The 9,965-nt window shown below is 44.5% G+C and overlaps 1 non-coding gene across 1 annotated transcript; it reads right to left on the minus strand.

The window, feature by feature from the left end:
* Nucleotides 1-6,537: 6,537 nt before the first annotated feature.
* TRNAG-GCC (transfer RNA glycine (anticodon GCC)) lies at nt 6,538-6,608 on the minus strand. Its single transcript has one exon. It is a non-coding gene; the product is annotated as a tRNA-Gly (tRNA).
* Between the last annotated feature and the right edge of the window lie 3,357 nt (nt 6,609-9,965).

The following is a 9,965-nucleotide window of genomic DNA, read 5'->3' on the forward strand; positions in this document are numbered from 1 at the left end:
TCTGAGAGCGAATGTATTCTCAAGGTGGTCATTTTTATGGGAACATATATGTATAAGAGGAAACGTTATAGGATGCTCAGTTTTCTTGGTGAACTTACAATACTTGTCACTGTTAGCATGCAACTCAAAAGGAAACAACACCTACCTGCATGGGGGTCCTTCAGAGTGTAACCGTAAATGAAATATTTCTTTTGGAAGGAATTGTGGCTATCAGCTTGCATTTGGGAGATAGTGGGTTCGAATTCCACTGTCGGTTTCTCTGAAGATATTTTTACGTGGTTTCACATGCGCAAACCAGGCAAATGCTTGCTTGGGCTGTATCTTACATAAGGCTACGGTCTCTTCCTTCCCACTCCCAGTCCTTTCCTATTCCATCGCCGCTGTAAGATCTGTCTGTGTCAATGCGACGTAAAGCAGACTGTAAGAAAATGAAGGTTGGTAGACGGTAAATTTTGAAGCTACAGTAGTGGAGATGGAAGAGAGTCATTATTAGCTCGGTGGCTCGCTACCCACCTGGAAGGCTGACGTACGAACCTCGATCGATTCTAGGTTGAAGATTTCACCTCAAATATCACGTGGCGTCAGGAAGAGCACACGGCTTTATACTTCCAGCCAAAATCAAAATAGGGTAGGAGTCTCCAACAACCCCAGAAATACCTGGGAGAAGTCTAATGAATTCCTTGGCTGAATTGCCGTCGTTCAGAGGGCACCAGGATCGATTCCCGGACAGGTCGGGAATTTTATCCGTGTGTGGTTAATCTAGCTCTGGGGCTGAGTAGTTTGTAATTTTCTTAATACACGTCTTCATTTAGACCCAACAAACAGAAATACATCTACATTTGAGAATTATCAACGTTTCCGATCGATGCTTCAAAACAGTCATTAATAATACAGAAGGGGAATTTGCGCACATGTTAAGTCAAAAAAGAGACCGACAGGACTATTTCGTTGTTCCCAATATGACGCAAGCAAAATGGTGTGTAAGCTGTGTATCTACCAGGAATATAAGAAAAGGAAGGAGGTTACATTAACTAACTGCATGAAGTGAGGGAGTCTTCGGATATTCTGTTAGATTCCTTCCGGACCGAATTGGGGCTTGTATCCAGACGGGTCTGTCGATGGCTACAACGGTCGTTATGTTCTCTGCACAAGATAAAAAAAACTAATCACTACAGTAACACAAGATCGATCGTTGCAACCCTCCCTAGTCTTAATACTGTATAAACGAGTCACTACAAAATGCACTAACACTTTAGCAACAACATACTGCCGCGTTTAATATATATTTTATAGTGCATGGTAACTATTAATGCAACTAGTTGATCAATTCGTTTTCTGAACTCTGCAAGTGATATTTTACCATTAACCACTTCTGTATGCAGATCAAAATTCTTTCAACGTGGCTTTTGTCTGTGTTTCGCGTTGTGTTTCCTTCAGCGCTTCTATTGCTTTCCAGTCCGGCTCCATGGCTAAATGGTTAGCGTGCTGGCCTTTTGTCACAGGGGTCCCGGGTTCGATTCCGGGCCGGGTCGGGAACTGTAACCTTAATTGGTTAATTTCGCTGGCATGGCGGCTGAGTGTATGTGTCGTCTCATCATATTTTCATCCTCATCACGACACGCAGGTCGCCTACGGGTGTTAAATCAAATGACCTGCATCTGGCGAGCCGAACGTTTCCTCGGTTACTCCCGGCACTAAAAGCCATACGCCATTTCATTGCCTTCCAGACAGAAAGACGGTTTGTAATAGGGAGCCACTTAATGCGTTTGGAGTCCGGCTCCTGGTGAATTGGTTTTCATCCAACTTCAGCGAGCTTCTGGAAAGAATTCCACCCACCTGTGAAGTAACTCAAGATTTGATTTCACTCGATACACATGATAGTGTCATACACCCTCGGCCTACATTGAAACCCGTCAACAGACCATTTCCTGATAAGAAACATTTCAAGAACGGTGGATATCAAGATCCCTTCAAGGCACCTTATTACTAAGCGTGAGGTCGCGTCCATAGTTGCTTCTACGTTTAATCAGTTGGGACTTATAAGCCCTGTTGTTATTACATATAAGGTGTTCTTAAAAGACCTATGGAGCTCTGGTTTGGGGTGAAATGATCCTTTCTCAGACGAATTACAGGATAAATGGCTGGGCCTAGTCAACCTTCCACAACACTTGAACTACATTAGAATTGAGCGTCTTGTGGTTCCTCACCTCACTTCCATCATACAACTTCATAGATTTTGTGACACTAGTGAAAGAGCATGTGGAGCTTGACTCTACATTCCCGCCATGGATGTTCACGGTACAATCACAAGCAAACTATAATGCGCCAAATCAAGAATGACTATAGTGAAACGGATTACTCTGCCCAGACTTGAACTCTTTGGAGCAGCATTACTCGGAAGATTAATTGAAAGGGTAGTGTTGGACTCTACATCCATAGCATTCGTTTATACACTGATTCTATGATTGTGCTCGCTTGGATAATGGGCACACTCACGCGCTGGAAGAACTTTGTAGCTAGCAGAGTGTCTCAGATTCAGCAGCAGACCAACATGGAACCCTGGAGACATGTATCGACGCACGATAATCCAGCAGATCTAATCTCTAGGAGCGCAGATCCTGCAGCACTTCAGTCAACGCCATTGTGGTAGAAAGGCCCGAAATGGCTCGAAGAACAGAATGAATTCTAGTTAAATTCAACTTCCAGAGACTTTCCTCAAAACTTGCCTGAAGTACGACCGGTCACCTCACTGCTAACTACTACAAGAGCCTCCGAGGATGTAACCGAAAGATATTCCTCTTACAGTAAACTAGTCCGAATAGTTGCTTATTGCAAACGCTTCGTCCTAAACCGCCGCAACCATCAACACAAACACATCACACCACACTCCTCAGCGGAGCTTGAAGAGGCATGTCTGACCTGTATTAGACTGATTCGGCAGGTCAGCTACCAATATGAGATCGCAGCCTTAAGCAACGGACAGCCTATTTCCCATAAGAGCAACATTTTATATCTAAGCCCTTTTCTGGATGAAATGCAAATTCTGCGAGTTGGAGGAAGACTTGTCAACTCAGACCTAGCCTACGATAGGAAGCATCAAATAATCCTCGCACCTAATCACCATTTCACTCGTCTACTCATTCAATATGAGCACCACAGACTTCTCCACGCTGAGATTCACATGCTGCTCACATCCTTTCGATCTAGATACTGGATTCCTAGAGCAAGGCAATCCATTCTGTCAGTCATCCACAGATGTATACAGTGCTTTAGGCTTAAGGCAAAGAGTGCAAGTCAACTCATGGGCCAAGGGCTGGCATCCAGATGTCTCGTCCATTCCTGTCCTCAGGTGTTGACTTTCCAGGGCCAGTTGATGTTAAAATAGGATCCAGGAAAGGTAAATCGATCTACAAATGCTACGTTGCGATATTCGTTTGCTTCAGCACGAGAGCTGTACGTATCGAACCTGTCACAGGTTTGAAATCTCAGGCATTCATCGCAACTCTCAGAAGATTCGTTTCTCGTCGTGGACATATTCAGGATCTCTACAGTGATTATGCTACAACATTTATTGCGTCTAACAAGGAACTGAAGCAAATGCTGAAGGACGAACTATTCAACAAGGAAATAAGCAGTCATGCTGCAGCATCAAAATTCAAATGGCACTTCATTCAGTCACGTTCACCACACTCTGGCGGAATATGGGAGTCCGCAGTGAAACGAAAAAAGTCCCACTTCCGTCGGGTAGTGGGTCAAACAGTTTTAGCCTACGAAGAGTCGGTTACTTTACTCACGCAAATTGAAGCGAGCCTCAATTCTAGACCATTGTGTGCATTATCCGATGACCCTAGTGATCCTTCTATTCTCACACCTGGTCACTTTCTCGTTGGTGTTCTACTCACTTCCATCACTGACCCTCATATGACTGAGTCTCGTCCAAATACGACTGTCACGCTGGCAGCAGACGCAGCGTCGATGGTCCAAGGGTTATCTTCACACTTTGCAACAGAGGAAGAAATGGTCCACGTCACATCCGAATCTTCAAGCAGACACTCTTGTTCTGAAGGAAGGAAGATCACCTGCCACCTTTGCAGTGGAAGATGGGCATTATTGAGCAGGTGTTTCCAGGAAGGGACACAATAAGAGTTACCGACGTCAGATGCAATTTAGCCATGGAGTCGGACAAAAGCCATACTGTCGTTGAAGAAACCAAATCTCGTACGTCACAATGCTCTTCGTATATATTATGTTGCTTACGACTGGACACGCCTCAGAGCCACGTATGGATATGCAGTCCATCAGAACAATTTTCGTTGTGATTTTCCTCAGTTTTCAGGGGCAAATAATTTCCTTTTTTTTTTTTGCTATTGGCTCTACGTCGCACCGACTCAGATAGGTGTTATGGTGACGATGGGACAGGGAAGGGCTAGGAGTGGGAAGGAAGCGGCCGTGGCCTTAATTAAGGTACAGCCCCAGCATTTGCCTGGTGTGAAAATGGGAAAGCACGGAAAACCATCTTCAGGGGTTCGAACCCACTGTCTCCCGAATACTGGATACTGGCCGCACTTAAGCGACTGCAGCTATCGAGCTCGATCAAATAATTTTTAAAACCTAGTATAAACCTTCATTTACTTTCAAGGGTGCATAAGACATAATTATAATCCTCATCATCTTAAGCTGATTTGTAATTTGGTTTTCAATCCAGACTTTTTGGACTTCAAGGTGCCGCGAAAATTTGTAAATAGTGTGGATGAATAATGTACGCGGTGCAGTGACCTTTCCACCTTAGAAACATGAATGGACTCTGTTAACGAAGACAGCATAATATTAGCATTAGTTCTTCTTCTTCTTCTTCTTCTTCTTCTTCTTCTTCTTCTTCTTCTATTACTACTTCTTCTTAATCTGTTTACCCACCAGGGTCGGTTTTCTCTCGGAATGAGCGAGGGATCCCACCTCTACCGCCTCAAGGGCAGTGTCCTGGAGCTTTCAGACTTTGGGTCGGAGGATACAACTGAGGAGAATAACCGGTACCTCGCCCAGGCGGCCTCACCTGCTATACTGAACAGGGCCTTATGGAGGGATGGGAAGATTGGATGGGACAGGCAAGGAAGAGGGAAGGAAGCGGCCGTGGCCTCAACTTAGGTAACATCCCGGCATTTGCCTGGAGGAGAAGTGGAAAACCACGGAAAACCACTTCTAGGATGGCTGAGGAGAGAATCGAACCCACCTCTACTCAGCTGACCTCCCGAGGCTGAGTGGACCCCGTTCCAGCCTTCGTACCATTTTTTTCAAATTTCGTGGCAGAGCCGGGAATCGAACCCGGACCTCTGGGGGTGGCAGCTAATCACACTAACCACTACACCACAGAGGCGGACAGCATTAGTTCTACTGTAAAATAAGTAAGGATAGGCCAAACCCTGGGTACCAGACATTGTTGCCCAGGGGCTCTGAACTTTGGTTCGTGGTTTTGGCAACTATGGGACCATTAGCTGAGTCCTGGCATTGCCTCCACTTACTTGTGCCAGGCTCCTCACTTTCATCCATCCTATCCGACCTTCCTTGGTCAACTCTTGTTCTTTTCCGACCCCGACGCTATTAGGTTTCCGAGGGCTGGAGAGTCCGTCATTTTCACCCTCCTCGCGTCTCATATCTTTCTTTGGACGGTACCTTCATTTTTCGTAGTGTCGGTTCTGTTTCATTTTTCTCTTATTCGTGTTATACCTCGTAGAGAGGATAGTTGTCTAGTTGTACTTCCTCTAAAAACAGTAATCACCACCACCACACATTGTTGTAATTTATGTGCAGTAAATCTCCGTGATTGGTTGAGAACATCCCAAGAATTAGGTAGAAATATGTCATTGAAGATCATCTTTCTTCACCCATATCTTGACCTCTTTCCAAGCAATTGTGACACTTCGAGTGACGAGCATGGAGGACATTTCCAACAATGCTTGCAGACTAGTAGGAATGTGATGAGAGACGAAAATCAACAGAAACAGAAACGCTCCAGCGAATAAGTAAACGGATAAGTGCGTGGAAATTAGTTCAATACATACAAATATCTTGAAACTAACGACTATTGACTTCCCGAGGCTGAGTGGACCCCGTTCCAGTCTTTGTACCAGTTTTCAAATTCCGCGGCTGAGCCGGGAATCGAACCCGGGCCTCCGGGTGTGGCAGCTAATCACACTAACCACTACACCACAATACTGGACCCTAAGAAATCTTGCGCTACAAAATTCCGGCACCTCGGCGTCTACGAAAACCGTAAAAGCCAATAGTGGGACGTCAAATTGATAGCCTACATTATGATTAGATGACTTATTTACGAAGAGAAGGAATGTTAACATGAAGATGAGCCGGCACGGAAAACATCAACCAGTCTCAAAATTTCGATGTTCGGTTATACAGTATAACTCTCACATTCACTAAAATGACATATTTATACGACTTTCTGTAATATAATGCCTTAGATTGCGTGTATTATTGAATTTCATTTCTATCTCTATGGAACTTTAGAAATTAAAAATTATTGATTGCATCGGCCGGGAATCGAACCCGGGCCGCCCGCGTGGCAGGCGAGCATTCTACCACTGAACCACCGATGCTACATGTATTATCAGACAGGTCACTTGGTCAATATATTTCCTCCTGTCTGATTTCTCCATTGCTCACCCGTTGAACTTAACGTTAGAAGATTTGAACAGAAATTCAATCAAAATTCTATCGTCCTTCTTTTAATTTTTAAATCAATTTAGCAAGCAGAATCAATTGAGATATTAATTAAGGTATCTTGATATTGATATTAAATTCGCCCAGTTAGTATCATTCTTTTTAATACTGACAAATCAGGTAACATGCCACCGAAGCAGGAGCGTCGGCAGGAATTTTATTGGGGACGGCGGGGGAGGAGGGAGAGAACCCAACAAAATTCCAAACACATAGATTCTTATTTAGTATACAGTAGTCTACAAAATTACGAATTAATTATGTTTATAGTTCTTAGTTTCCCTGCATCTGCAGGTTGACAGAGAAAAAAAAAAATACATTCTGGTGGAACATCAATAAAGCAACAACAGTAACAAAACAACATAATTTCCAAATCTCACTGGGCTGATGATGACGACATACGTTGGTCGACATCAATCATCTGACTGTGCTGTGCACCAATTGGCTTTTCAGGCAGTCTCTGCTACTAGGGTTATATGATCTAGTAGCAGGAACCACTAGTTTAAAACAACTGATGGGGAAATCTGCGACCTGGGCAACTGCCCGAAATGCAGACCAGTGTAGATGGATCGATTCATTGTTCACTGTTGGTTGAGTGATTCGAAATTATATTGAATTAGCCTACGTTAAATTTGGGATCGTTCGCTTCTGTGGTGTAGTTTTCAGTGGGATTAATTAACTGCCACCCCTGGAGGTCGGGGTTCAATTCCCGGCTCTGCGACGAAATTTTAAAAGTGTTATGAGGACTGGAACGGGGTCCACTCAGCCTCGAGCGGGCGACTGAGTGGAGGGGGTTCGATTCCCACCTCAGCTATCCCCGAAGTGGTTTTGCGTGGTTTCCCACATTTCTTCCTGGCAAATGCTGGGATGGTACGTAACTTAAAGCCATGGCCGCTCTTTTCCAATCGTACAATCTCCCCACGTCCGCCTCTGTGGTGTAGTGGTTAGCGTGATTAGCTGCCACCCCCGGAGGCCCGGGTTCGATTCCCGGCTCTGGCACGAAATTTGAAAAGTGGTACGAGGGCGGGGACGGGGTCCACTCAGCCTCGGGAGGTCAACTGAGTAGAGGTGGGTTCGATTCCCACCTCAGCCATCCTGGAAGTGGTTTTCCGTGGTTTCCCACTTCTCCTCCAGGCGAATGCCGGGATGGTATCTAACTTAAGGCCACGGCCGCTTCCTTCCCGCTTCCTTGCCTATCCCTTCCAATCTTCCCGTCCCTCCACAAGGCCCCTGTTCAGCATAGCAGGTGAGGCCGCCTGGGCGAGGTACTGGTCATACTCACCAGTTGTATCCCCCGACCAAGAGTCTGAAGCTCCAGGACACTGCCCTTGAGGCGGTAGAGGTGGGATCCCTCGCAAAGTCCGAGGGAAAAACCGAACCTGGAGGGTAAACAGATGATGATGATGATGATGATGATGATGACAATCTCCCCACAAGGCCCCTGTTCAGCATAGCAGATGGGGGCCGCCTAAGTGAGGTACTGGTCCTCTTTCCAAGTTGTTTCCCCTACCCAAACTCTTACGCTCCAGGACACTGATCTTGAGGCGGTAGAGGTGGAATCCCTTGCTGAATCCGAGCGAAAACCAACCCTAGAGAGTAAACGGATTGAGAAAGGAAAGAAAGGATGAGAGAAATCGCACTTAATTATAACCCTTTTTTAGTTCTACTCATACACCACTCGAATTAAGTCGTTTCGACTATTCTCTGCAGTAAAAGTTCGCACACAAAGGGAACTTTAGCCCGATACCGACGCACATCTCTCCCACGCGAGATAAAAACGCAGACTGCCCCAGAGTGACGCTTCCCAAACCTTATACTAGCTCAGAAGTTTCCCCCTCTCAAATTTCCTAAGCTTCTCGGTGAATTAGAGTGCAATAATCAGGTGACCAGTGATCTTATAATATGGTTAAGACACACCCAGACGAAATCAGATCTCAGAATCCCTTGTAATGAATAACTAAATGTCTTCATTTTCGGCTCGCTCACGGGGCCCCCTGTCAAGTGTACGTGAAGACATTTAGCACATAGCTTCTTTAATTTTCCACTGTTATGTAATCACATATTCCTTCCTTTAACAAAAGATTATCACCATAAAGGACGTCACACACTATAAATAAAATCATAAATCACGAACATGTCTTTTGAATCGTGGTACAGTGCAGTAATTTTAAAATTGTTAATTCCTTTAATGTAGAAAACAAAGTTAGTCATACTGCCTTAAAAATGGTTCCCAGATTACGATGCTAAAGCGTGTACCTCTCCCACTCACCAACGACTTGCGGTGGGAATAACTTCTCCCTTATTATCCAGGGACCCGTAGCTGTGCTTGGGAGAAATACATTTTAGCCATGCCCGTCACGTTCCAAGCTTCGGGTTCCCGAAAACTCACGCCCAGACAAAGATATGCGAGTTCGCTTGATCACTAGTCCTTGGTTCATGTCCCTGTCGGGTACACTGCAAGTATTACATCAATCACAAATTTACGGTTTGTAAAAAGAAAATCGAATGTGTGAGATCTTACATTGTTTCTTTCTTTCGTAATCCATTTACCCTCCAGGGTTGGTTTTTCCCGCAGACTCAGCGAGGGATCCCGATGTAAATTATGATTTATCGCGCGCTTCTCTTCTTTTTAAGAATATATCCCACTGCCAGTCCAAGAACCACTACTGCTGTTTGCCTTGCCTCCATTTTGAAACAAAATATTATCAAGTCTTGCCAAATATTTTCATTTCTTGTCAAACCTTTAGCAATGTTGAACTATCTTTGACAAGATCTGACAATGTATCTTGTGAAGTATTCAATTGAAACAAAAAGTTGATGGTGTACAAGAGGCATAACAGATCCCTTGTCCTTTACAAAGCAGCATAGGAAAGTGAACACGATGAAAATTGTTCTGATAGACTGCATATTCATATGTGGCTAGGATGTGTGACCGGTCTTAAGGTCGCGCAGCGACGATTTGCAGAGTGAGCGCTGGAGTCGAGAGATTTTGTATTTCTACGAGTATTATATATTTTATTGACATTCGGCTGAACAGAGTGGCCTACTACTTGCGATTGATTTATTGAATTGGCTTCAATAATTCCATTTACCAAGAACATTTATTACGAACACGGTGACATTCCTTCTCATAAGAACAATCGACAAGTTTTTCTACTCTTTACTGAAACGTGTCATCCACATCGCTCCAACTTAGCTGTTGTAAGAAAGTCGATAAGATGATATACTGTTTGCAG

This window comes from Anabrus simplex, chromosome 1 (genome assembly GCF_040414725.1).
Source record: "Anabrus simplex isolate iqAnaSimp1 chromosome 1, ASM4041472v1, whole genome shotgun sequence".
Lineage (NCBI taxonomy): Eukaryota > Metazoa > Arthropoda > Insecta > Orthoptera > Tettigoniidae > Anabrus > Anabrus simplex.